The sequence below is a fragment of the Suricata suricatta genome, chromosome 4, assembly GCF_006229205.1.
Source record: "Suricata suricatta isolate VVHF042 chromosome 4, meerkat_22Aug2017_6uvM2_HiC, whole genome shotgun sequence".
Lineage (NCBI taxonomy): Eukaryota > Metazoa > Chordata > Mammalia > Carnivora > Herpestidae > Suricata > Suricata suricatta.
Window position 1 is genome coordinate 92,447,902 of NC_043703.1, and position 9,118 is coordinate 92,457,019.

A 9,118-nucleotide genomic window follows, 5' to 3' on the forward strand; every position below is an offset into this window, starting at 1 on the left:
GAGATTTTGAATCATCTCTGAACTCATAGCAAATAAACAGACTGAAATGGCTACTTAAGAAAATATGCTATCTAGGGTTTCATTGACACTTGTTGAGGACATTGAGAATTGAGTCAAGCATTCCCAGGATCATCACGAAAACTTTGTTAATGGCTATTATCTTCATTTTACAGAAAAGGAACCTGAAGTTATTTGGCTGAGAGCACTCCACTAAGAAAGGGAGAGACAGGCTTTGAACCCAGTTTATCTGACTCTAGGGCCTGTGTACCTGACCACTGAACCATACTTGCATTAAGAAAAGATAAAAGTCCAGAGGCACCTAGCTGGCTCAGTTAGTAGAGAATGCAACTCTTTTTGTTTTTTTTTAAATATGGAACGCTTCATGAATTTATGTGTCATCCTTGAGCAAGGGCCGTGCTGATCTCTGTATTGTTCTGATTTTAGTATATGTGCTGCCGTAGCGAGCACTAGAGCATACAACTTCTGATTTTAGGATTGTAAATTCAAGCCCCGCATTGGGTGTAGAGATTACTTAAAAATAAAATCTTAAAAAAAAGAAGATGAAAAGTCCAGATCAAAGGATATGATAACCTGACAGCAAACTGCACAGATCGTACTCCATCGTGACCATCGTGACCAGCTTTAAAAACTCACTGGTGGTTTAGATTATGTCCACAAGCTACTTGATGCTGGTGCTTTCAAAGGTGAAGCAAAATTTCCTTCCTTGAGTGTAGGTTGTGCTTAATAACTAGTTTCTAGGAAGGAAGTAATAAATAGTATGTAATTCTGATATTAGGACATAAAACATATTATGGCTTCCCTCTTGCTCTCTCTCTTGGATCACTATATCTAAGGGAAGCAGCCTGCCATGTTTGGTGACACGCAAGGAGCCCTGTGGAGAGGTCCACATGGTGAGGGACTAGGGCCTTCAAAAACGGAGGTCTCCTGCTAGAAACCAGAAAGAACTTACCAGGTACATGAATGAGCCTTCTTAGGAGCAGATCGTCCTGGTCCAGTCAAGCCTTCAAATGACTGATTCTTGATTGGGACTTAGTGAAAGACCAGAGCCAGAACCACCCACCCAAGTCATTCCTGGGTTTCTGTCCCATTCTTTTTGGAATGATGAAAATGTTTTGAATTACATGGTAATGATAGTAGTGATAGTTGCACAATTTTGTAAATATGTTAAAAATCACCAAATTGTACACTCAGAAATGGTGTAAGATGACACACACTTGTAGCTTTAAGCAGCTAAGCTTTGGGGTAATTTGCTTCATAGCAATAGATGACTAAGACACACACTTTAACAAACTTAAGTGTGTCCCAAGAAGGACACTTAGGAGAGCACTAGGGTGTGAAGCCCTATCATGTGTGGAAGGCACTTGGGGTGTTTTTGTCTCAAGTAGGAAAGGCTTATGAGGACCTGCTTCTGTGTGAAAATATTTTCCAGTTGGGTGACATCAGCATCAAGGGCTAAGTAAAACATCCCTCATCATGTCCCATCCCTCAGCTACAACAATTTGACATCTATCCTTGGACAGAGTACCTTTTTGGGAGCTATGAGATCCAACACCACACATTAAGGAGTGTGGGAGGAGTATCACCCACATATGTGTCAGGTAATGGACATACAAACTTCATTCCCAGCCATGGACCCTACAGCAACCTGTGAACCAGCTCCAATCCTTCTTGGCCATGGTCTGGGAGCCCTGGAAAATGTTGTCTCAGATAATCACTCATGGATGAGATAGCCTTTATGGAAGGCTTCCAGCTTTCCATCAGAGAGGTCCCAGCATACTTCAGAGTGAAAAAAAAAGAGATATATATATGTGTGTGTGTGTATATATATATATACATGTATATGTATATATATATATATATATATATATATATACATATACATGAGTTTGGATACATTGGAAAGGTGAGTAAAGACTGGCGGAGGTGACTGCTACTTAAAGTGCAAAGGCAGCAGTGCAAAACTTCAAGAAGCATGAAAAATCAAAGAAACATGACACCACCAAAGGGTCACAATAATCTAGTAACTGACCTCAACAACTTGAAGATCTATAATTTACCTGATGAAGAATTCTAAATAGCTATTTTAAGGAAATTCAACAAAACTAAGAGCTGGGTTTTTTTTTAAAGTTAAACAAAATCGACAAACCTTTAGCTAGACTAAGAAAATGAAAGAAGAGACATTACAATTGATACCATAGAAATAGAAAGGAAAAGAATCAAAGAGACTAGCAGAAATAATAATATGCTGATAAATTAGACAACCTTGATGAAAAGAATAAATTCATAGAAACATACAATCTGAATACAAAACTGAATCAGTAATCAAAAACCTCCCACAGGGTGCCTGGGTGGCTCAGTTGGTTGAGTGTCCGACTTCAGCACAAGTCATGATCTCACAGTTTGTGGGTTCAAGCCCTGCATCAGGCTCTGTGCTAACAGCTGGCCCAGAGCCTGGAGCCTGTTTTCGGATTCTGTGTCTCCCTCTCTCTCTGACCCTCCCCAGCTCTCTCTCAAAAATAAATAAAACATTTTTTAAAAAACATTAAAAAAAAAAACCCTCCCTAAAAAGAAAAGCCCAGAACCAGATAGGTCCCCTGATGAATTCTACCAAACATTTAAAGAATAAATGCCAATCCTTCACAAAATTTTCCAAATGATGGAAACGGAGGGAACGTTTTACGTGGCCAGAATTACCGTGATACCAAAGCCAGCTAAGAACACTGCAGGAAAAGAAAACTACAAGCCAATATCCCTGATTAATAAAGATGCAAAACTTCGCAATAAAATATTAGCAAACCGAATTCAATAGCTCACGGAAAGGATCATAAACCATGATCGTATGGGATGCATCCCTCGGATGCAAGAATGGCTCAACATACGTAGATCAATAAATGTGATACACCACACTGACAGAATGAAAGGTAAAAACCATATGATCATCTCAGTAGATGTGGAATAAGCATTTAACAAAATACAACTTCCTTTTATGATAAAAACTGTCAATAAATTGTGTATAAAAGGAATGTACCCCAATGCAATAAAGGCCATATATGACAACCCCACAGCTGACATTATACTCAATGGTGAAAGGTTGAAAGCTTTTCCCTAGGGTCAGGAACAAGACAAGGATGTCCTGCTCTCACCACTCCTATTCAGCATAGTACTGGAAGTTCTAGCCAGAACAGGTAGGCAAGAAAAAGAAAGAAAAGACATCCAAATTGGGGAAAAAGTAAAATGGTCTCTGTTTTCAGATATTATGATCTTATATGTCTTATACTATTCGAACTAATCAATGAATTCAGTAAGGTTGTAGGATATAAAACTAACATACAGAAATCAGTTGCATTTATATATGCTAACCACAAGATATCTGAAAAAGGTATAAAGTAAGGAAATGTCTTTCAGCCTGTGAAGGAGTAGGCAGACCTTCTCTATGTACCTCCCACAGGAGAAAAAAAGTAAAGGTACACTTGGATTCTCAGTAATGACGCATTTGCTAACAGTTGTAATTGACCCACATGAGAAGGGGGCCCTTAAAGGAAATTATTCAGAAGGGTCCCTGCTGAGGCTTGACAGCACTGTCAGAAATGTGTATGTTCCCACATCGAAACAAAGGATATCTTCTTAGGGACATCCAAAGGCATTCCTCTCCCACAACCCACCCCCATGGTATAGTATTCTATTTTAGGATGTCCAGTTTACAACTTAGAGTGGGCCACAAAGGAGCTGTTAGTGTAAATAGTGTATATAGGGTTGTTCTCTCTATATATCAGACTAAAAGCTTTTGGAGTTCAGGATCTCTGACCAGTGCTGAGTGCTGAGCAGTGGTGACAGCTAACCTCCTGGGGGGGGCAAAGATTTTCACAATGGTAGCACTTACACCTGCACTACTGGCTTCTTGTGTTTTCCTTGTGTTTTCACATTATCTTCTTTCTCTTGTTTGAGATCAACACTGTGAGTAGGTGGCAGCGATGACTCGCCTCTTTTATGTGGGGATGAGGACACTGCGGTTCAGAGCCATTTAGTGATTCACTCCAAATCACACAGCTGGTAACTGGTCAGGCAGGGACTTAGAACCTGGATCCAGTCCATATCCTAAGAGAAATACCACAAGGAAAGCTGGACTTCGGGTAAATAGATCCTGCTGGGTGGTGACCAGAGAAGTTTTTGGTAATCATCAAAGCTAATTAAAGCGAACAGGCCAGTGAAGGAAAGAGCAGTCTTAATGCAGATACCCATAACAGTTTCCCAGAGATAGCCTCCCACCTGCCTCTTCTGAATTAAGGTTATTCATCAGAGGAACAAGTGTGTGGTTGCTTGATTTGAAAATAGGATGTTTCAGATATCCTTTCTTTTCCTCTCCTGGTAAAGGACAATTATCTTCTAAGGAAGATAGAAAGCAGTGAGAAGGAAGCATGATTTTCCCCAACTGTGAGATGCAAGAAAGAAATCAGTGATAATAACCAAGGGTGTAAGGTGCGGGTTTAAAAATTTGTAACCCGGGGCACCTGGCTGGCTCAGTTGGCTAAGCATCCAACTTCAGCTCAGGTCATGATCTCACAGTTTGTGGGTTCGAGCCCCATGTCAGGCTCTGTGCTGGCAGCTCAAAGCCTGGAGCCTGCTTCTGATTCTGTGTGTCCCTCTCTCTCTGGCCCTCCCCTGCTCATGATCTCTCTGTTAAAATAAAAATTAAAAAATAAAATAAAATTAAAAAAAAAGAAAAACTTGTATCCCCAGGGTAAGCTTAGCCTTTTTCTCTTAAAAGCTTAGCTGGTGTTCTCTGGGAAATTTCTTACAAGAATTAGAGGGAAAGGGGACCTCTAGCCTGTTGTATCACCTAGTTGCATCACCCAGAAAGCTCATGGCCCAGTTCAAACACAGTGAATTTACATCTTCCAGGGTAGTGTGGTCAGCAGGCGGAGGGAGGGTGCATTGGAAGCATAGGGGAAATAGAATAGGAAAAGTCAGGGCACCAGGGTGGCTCAGTCAGTTGGGCGTCTGACGTTGGTTCAGGTCATGAACTCACGGTTCATGGGTTTGAACCCTGCGTCAGGTTCCGTGCAACAGCTCAGAGCCTGGAGTCCGCTTTGGATTCTGTCTCCCTTTCCCTCTGTTCCTTTCGTGGTCGCACTCTGTCTCTCAAAAATAAATGAAGATTTTTTTTTAAAAAATTTTTAAGAGAAAAAGAACAGGAAAAGTCAAAAGCACTGCCTCCTTTTCTCAAATAGACTGTTGGCTCACACCAGTACCAGTCATCAGATCTGGGTTGAAATGAGCCCCAATGCCTGAGGTCGGCAACTACTCTTATCTTTTCATTTCCGAATGATCCATGGTTCCAGGGTAACCATGAAGCTCAGGCCTTCAGTGTGCCACATGATAGGTCTGTGTCATTTCATATGCAGAGTGGCAGTTTTCCTTAGTTAGCCTAGACACATTTATCAAAATGTTGATTACTCCTTTCCAGGGTCTCTGAAGATGCTCTTCTGCTGACTTTGGAGAGTGACAGAGAAGCATGAATCCAATGCTTCCCTCGTTCATCTTTTGCTTTCAGTCTTGAGCCTTTTCTCACTTCCACAGGGAGACAGCAATTCCTAGTGTATAAAACATGGATTTTGAAGCCAAACAGACCACACTGGGTCTTGTTTCTATCCCTTACAAGCTGTGTGATCATGGACACATTATGTCCCCTCTGAGGCTTAGTTTCCCCATATATGAAACATGAATACTAATATCACATACAATTCTTGTGAGTATTACATAGGGTTATGAATGTACATACCTAACACAAGGCCAGGTTCACAAGTACTTGCATAACAAACATTGATTCCTTTTCCCCAAACTTATTCCTTGCTCTCTGCCAGTATTCAGTTATGTCCATTATCTAGTCAGAGTCACCTGGGAGAGTGAATCTACCAAAAATGTTCCTCTTCTTTTTTTAATTTAATTTAATTTTTTAATCTTTATTCATTTTTGAGAGATAGAGAGAGCACAAACAGGGGAGGGGCAGAGAGAGAGGGAGACACAGAACCAAAGCAGGTTCCAGGCTCTGAGCTGTCAGCACAGAGCCTGACACGGGGCCCGAACCCATGAACCGTGAGATCATAACCTAAGCTGAAATCAGATGCTCAACTGACTGAGCCACCCGAGTGCCCCTATCCTTCTTCTTCTTATGGAAACTTGAAGGCTTTTGGAGAGACAACGCCCTCTGAGGTGTATCCCCAGGAATGAGAACAATATGTATGAAACAGTCTACCGTATTGTTTCATCTGACTTCCTGGATTGAAGGGCATGCATCTGAAAGACAGATGGTCAAGGTGAGGAGCAAAATCTATAGCCTGGGTTGAGATGAAATGTGTGACTAGGAGTTGTGAGTATATCTTTGAGTATGGAGCAAGGCACAGGCTAACTGGCCTACTTAGAGTCCACACTGGGACTCTGAAGAAAAGCTGACCTTTTAGAGTTAATGACCTCTTCTTCATGACCTGAAGACTTCCTTTTCTTGGGCTTTATTTCATTTAATCATTCAGCAAGCCCATGTCACCTGTCTTAGTTTCTTGTGGCTGCTGCAACAAATTACCATAAATCAGGAGATTTAAAGCACCAGAAATTTTATTCTTTCACAGTTTTGGAGGCCGGAAGTCTGAAATCAAGGTGTCAACAGGCCTCACAACCTCTGGAGGTGCTAGTGGAGAACGCTTCCTTGCCTCTTCCAGCTTTTGGGGGGTTGTCATCATCCTTTGGCTTCCTTGGCTTGTGGCCTCATCACTGCACACTCTGCCTCTGTCTTCACACCACCTTCTTGATGTCAGTCTCCCTCTGCTTTACTCTTCCAAGGATATTTGTCATTGAATTTAGGGCACACCTGGATAATCCAGGATGCTCTCATCTCAGGATCTTTAACTTAATTACACCCGCAAAGACCCTTTTTCTAAATAAGGTAACAGTCACAACTCCAAGGATTAGATTTCAGAAATGAGGCAGCATCTTTTAGGAGGCCATCATGAAGCCCCCTTAAACCACCCAGGGCCTTTTTATATTGCTGACCAACTGACTCATGACAACATGAGCCCAGGTGTTACTCCTTCTAGTTGTATTTGCATTAAAGATATATTAACCTTAAAAAGAAGGCAATGATTTAAAAGGAAAAATAATCATTAATAGTGGTATTTTAGGCACTACCAAAGAACTATTTCTTTTCTTTAGTTTCTTCCCAGAAAGATCCCCCAAAAGACTCCCCTACTTCTACTTCTCACTGTATAATTTTGTTGTATATTCTCACTCCTAAACTAATCACAGGTTAAAGGAGAAGCTTTATACTTCCCATGATTGGCTTAGAGCAGCCTTAGACTGATCAGGAATTTACTCCTGGGGCTAGGGAAGTAGGGAGTATCCAGCCTCTAAGAAACCCATAACCTCCCATAAAAAGCAAAACAAAATAATCTAACAAGGAATTCGGGGTTGGTGAATGGTTGTTGGAAGGCAGCTACTACTGTGTAGTACATGCACAGAGCTCCACCACATGAAACATACCTAGTTGGGGGCACTTGGCTGGAAGGAAGTTGCAAAAAAGCATTTGGCCTTTCTGCATGTGCTATCTTGATACTTCTGAGATGCCAGGGGGCTATGGAAGAAGGCATTTCAATGAATATTAACTGGATCTTTTTTTTTAACATTCTTTCAAAAGACAGCTACCTTATCATAAGGCAAATAGCCAAGCATGTCCACTCAGTATTTTTAAATTGGTGGGGTTTCAAGCACCAGGGAAAAAGCTCTTTTCAGAACTCAGAATGTCTCCTTGGAAAAATGATTGGCTATGCAGATATGGCTGAAAACAGGTTGGCAAGATGTTAGATGAAGAAACACCAGAGAGATCTGCATTTAAATCAGCCTGGAGACTGCAGGGAGATTAGCCTTATTTTACAAAGCCTGATTTTGAACTTGTAACCCGCAGGTAAAAGGTAAACCTTTTCTCTGCAGAGGAAATGTCAAAATGGCAATTTTCATGGAACAGCCCCTGCCCTTGAGTTATCCAAGAACCTACCTTTCACTAGCTTAAAACTCATGGAGCTTATATTTGCTTTTGGTACAATACATAAGTTACACCCTGTGAGATACTGTCTTGACTGTTCTTATCTTGTTATTAGTCTTACCTTTCAAGTCTACCTCAAGTTCCATCCAAGTACAAAGTACCCTCTGGGCTTCTTACCCACTGAACAGCATTGATGAGAGTTTATATTCAGGCAGTAGAGCAGGATGAGAAGAACTATCGCCTCCTGAAGCCATGGGAAGTATCTTACCTTAATCTCCTATTATGCCAGTGAACTCAAACTGGCAACCTACTGGAAATGTTTGGCCTGTAAATTATTTTACTTTTTAGATGAATTGCCTACATTTAAAATTATAAAAAGTATAGAGTTGGATTGGATTCAAGTAATTATTCTATCTCTCCCAGTACTTCCTCTTCTAGGACTGCAATCACATATTATATATATAAAATATATATTAGGCTGCTTAAAGTTGTTCCATAGCTCAGTGATGACTTTTTCATTAAAAAGACTCTTTCTCTGTGTGTTTCATTTGTATAATTTGTATTGCTATTCTTCAAATTCACTTGATATTTTCTTCTGTGATGTCTAATGTGCTGTTAATCACTATGTGGTTTTTCTTCTCAAATATTATAATTTATATCACTAGATGTTTGGTTTGTGTCTTTTTTAATATGATCTATCTCTAACCTTTTGGACGTATGGAATTCAGTTATAATAACTGTTTTAATGTCTTTGCTAATTCTAACATCTGTGCCAGTTCTTCATCAGTTTCAATTATTTTTCTCCTCATTATGGGACATATTTTCTTGCTTCTTTATATACCTGGTAATTTTTTTTAAGTAGGCTCCACATGTCCTGATGTGAGTCTTGAACCTATGATTCTGAGATCAAGAATCACATGCTCTACTGACTAAGCCAGACAGGCCCCCCCACATACCTGGTAGTTTTTGAGTGGATGCTAGGCATTGTGAATTTTAAGTTGTAGTACAATGAATATTTTTGTTTTCCTTAAATAGTCTTAAGCCTTGTTCGGGGGCACAGTTAAGTTA

At 40.4% G+C, this 9,118-nt stretch overlaps 1 non-coding gene across 1 annotated transcript; it reads right to left on the reverse strand.

The window, feature by feature from the left end:
* Positions 1-364: 364 nt before the first annotated feature.
* Positions 365-468, reverse strand: LOC115290914. Its single transcript, XR_003908295.1, has one exon. It is a non-coding gene; the product is annotated as a U6 spliceosomal RNA (small nuclear RNA).
* Positions 469-9,118: the final 8,650 nt, after the last annotated feature.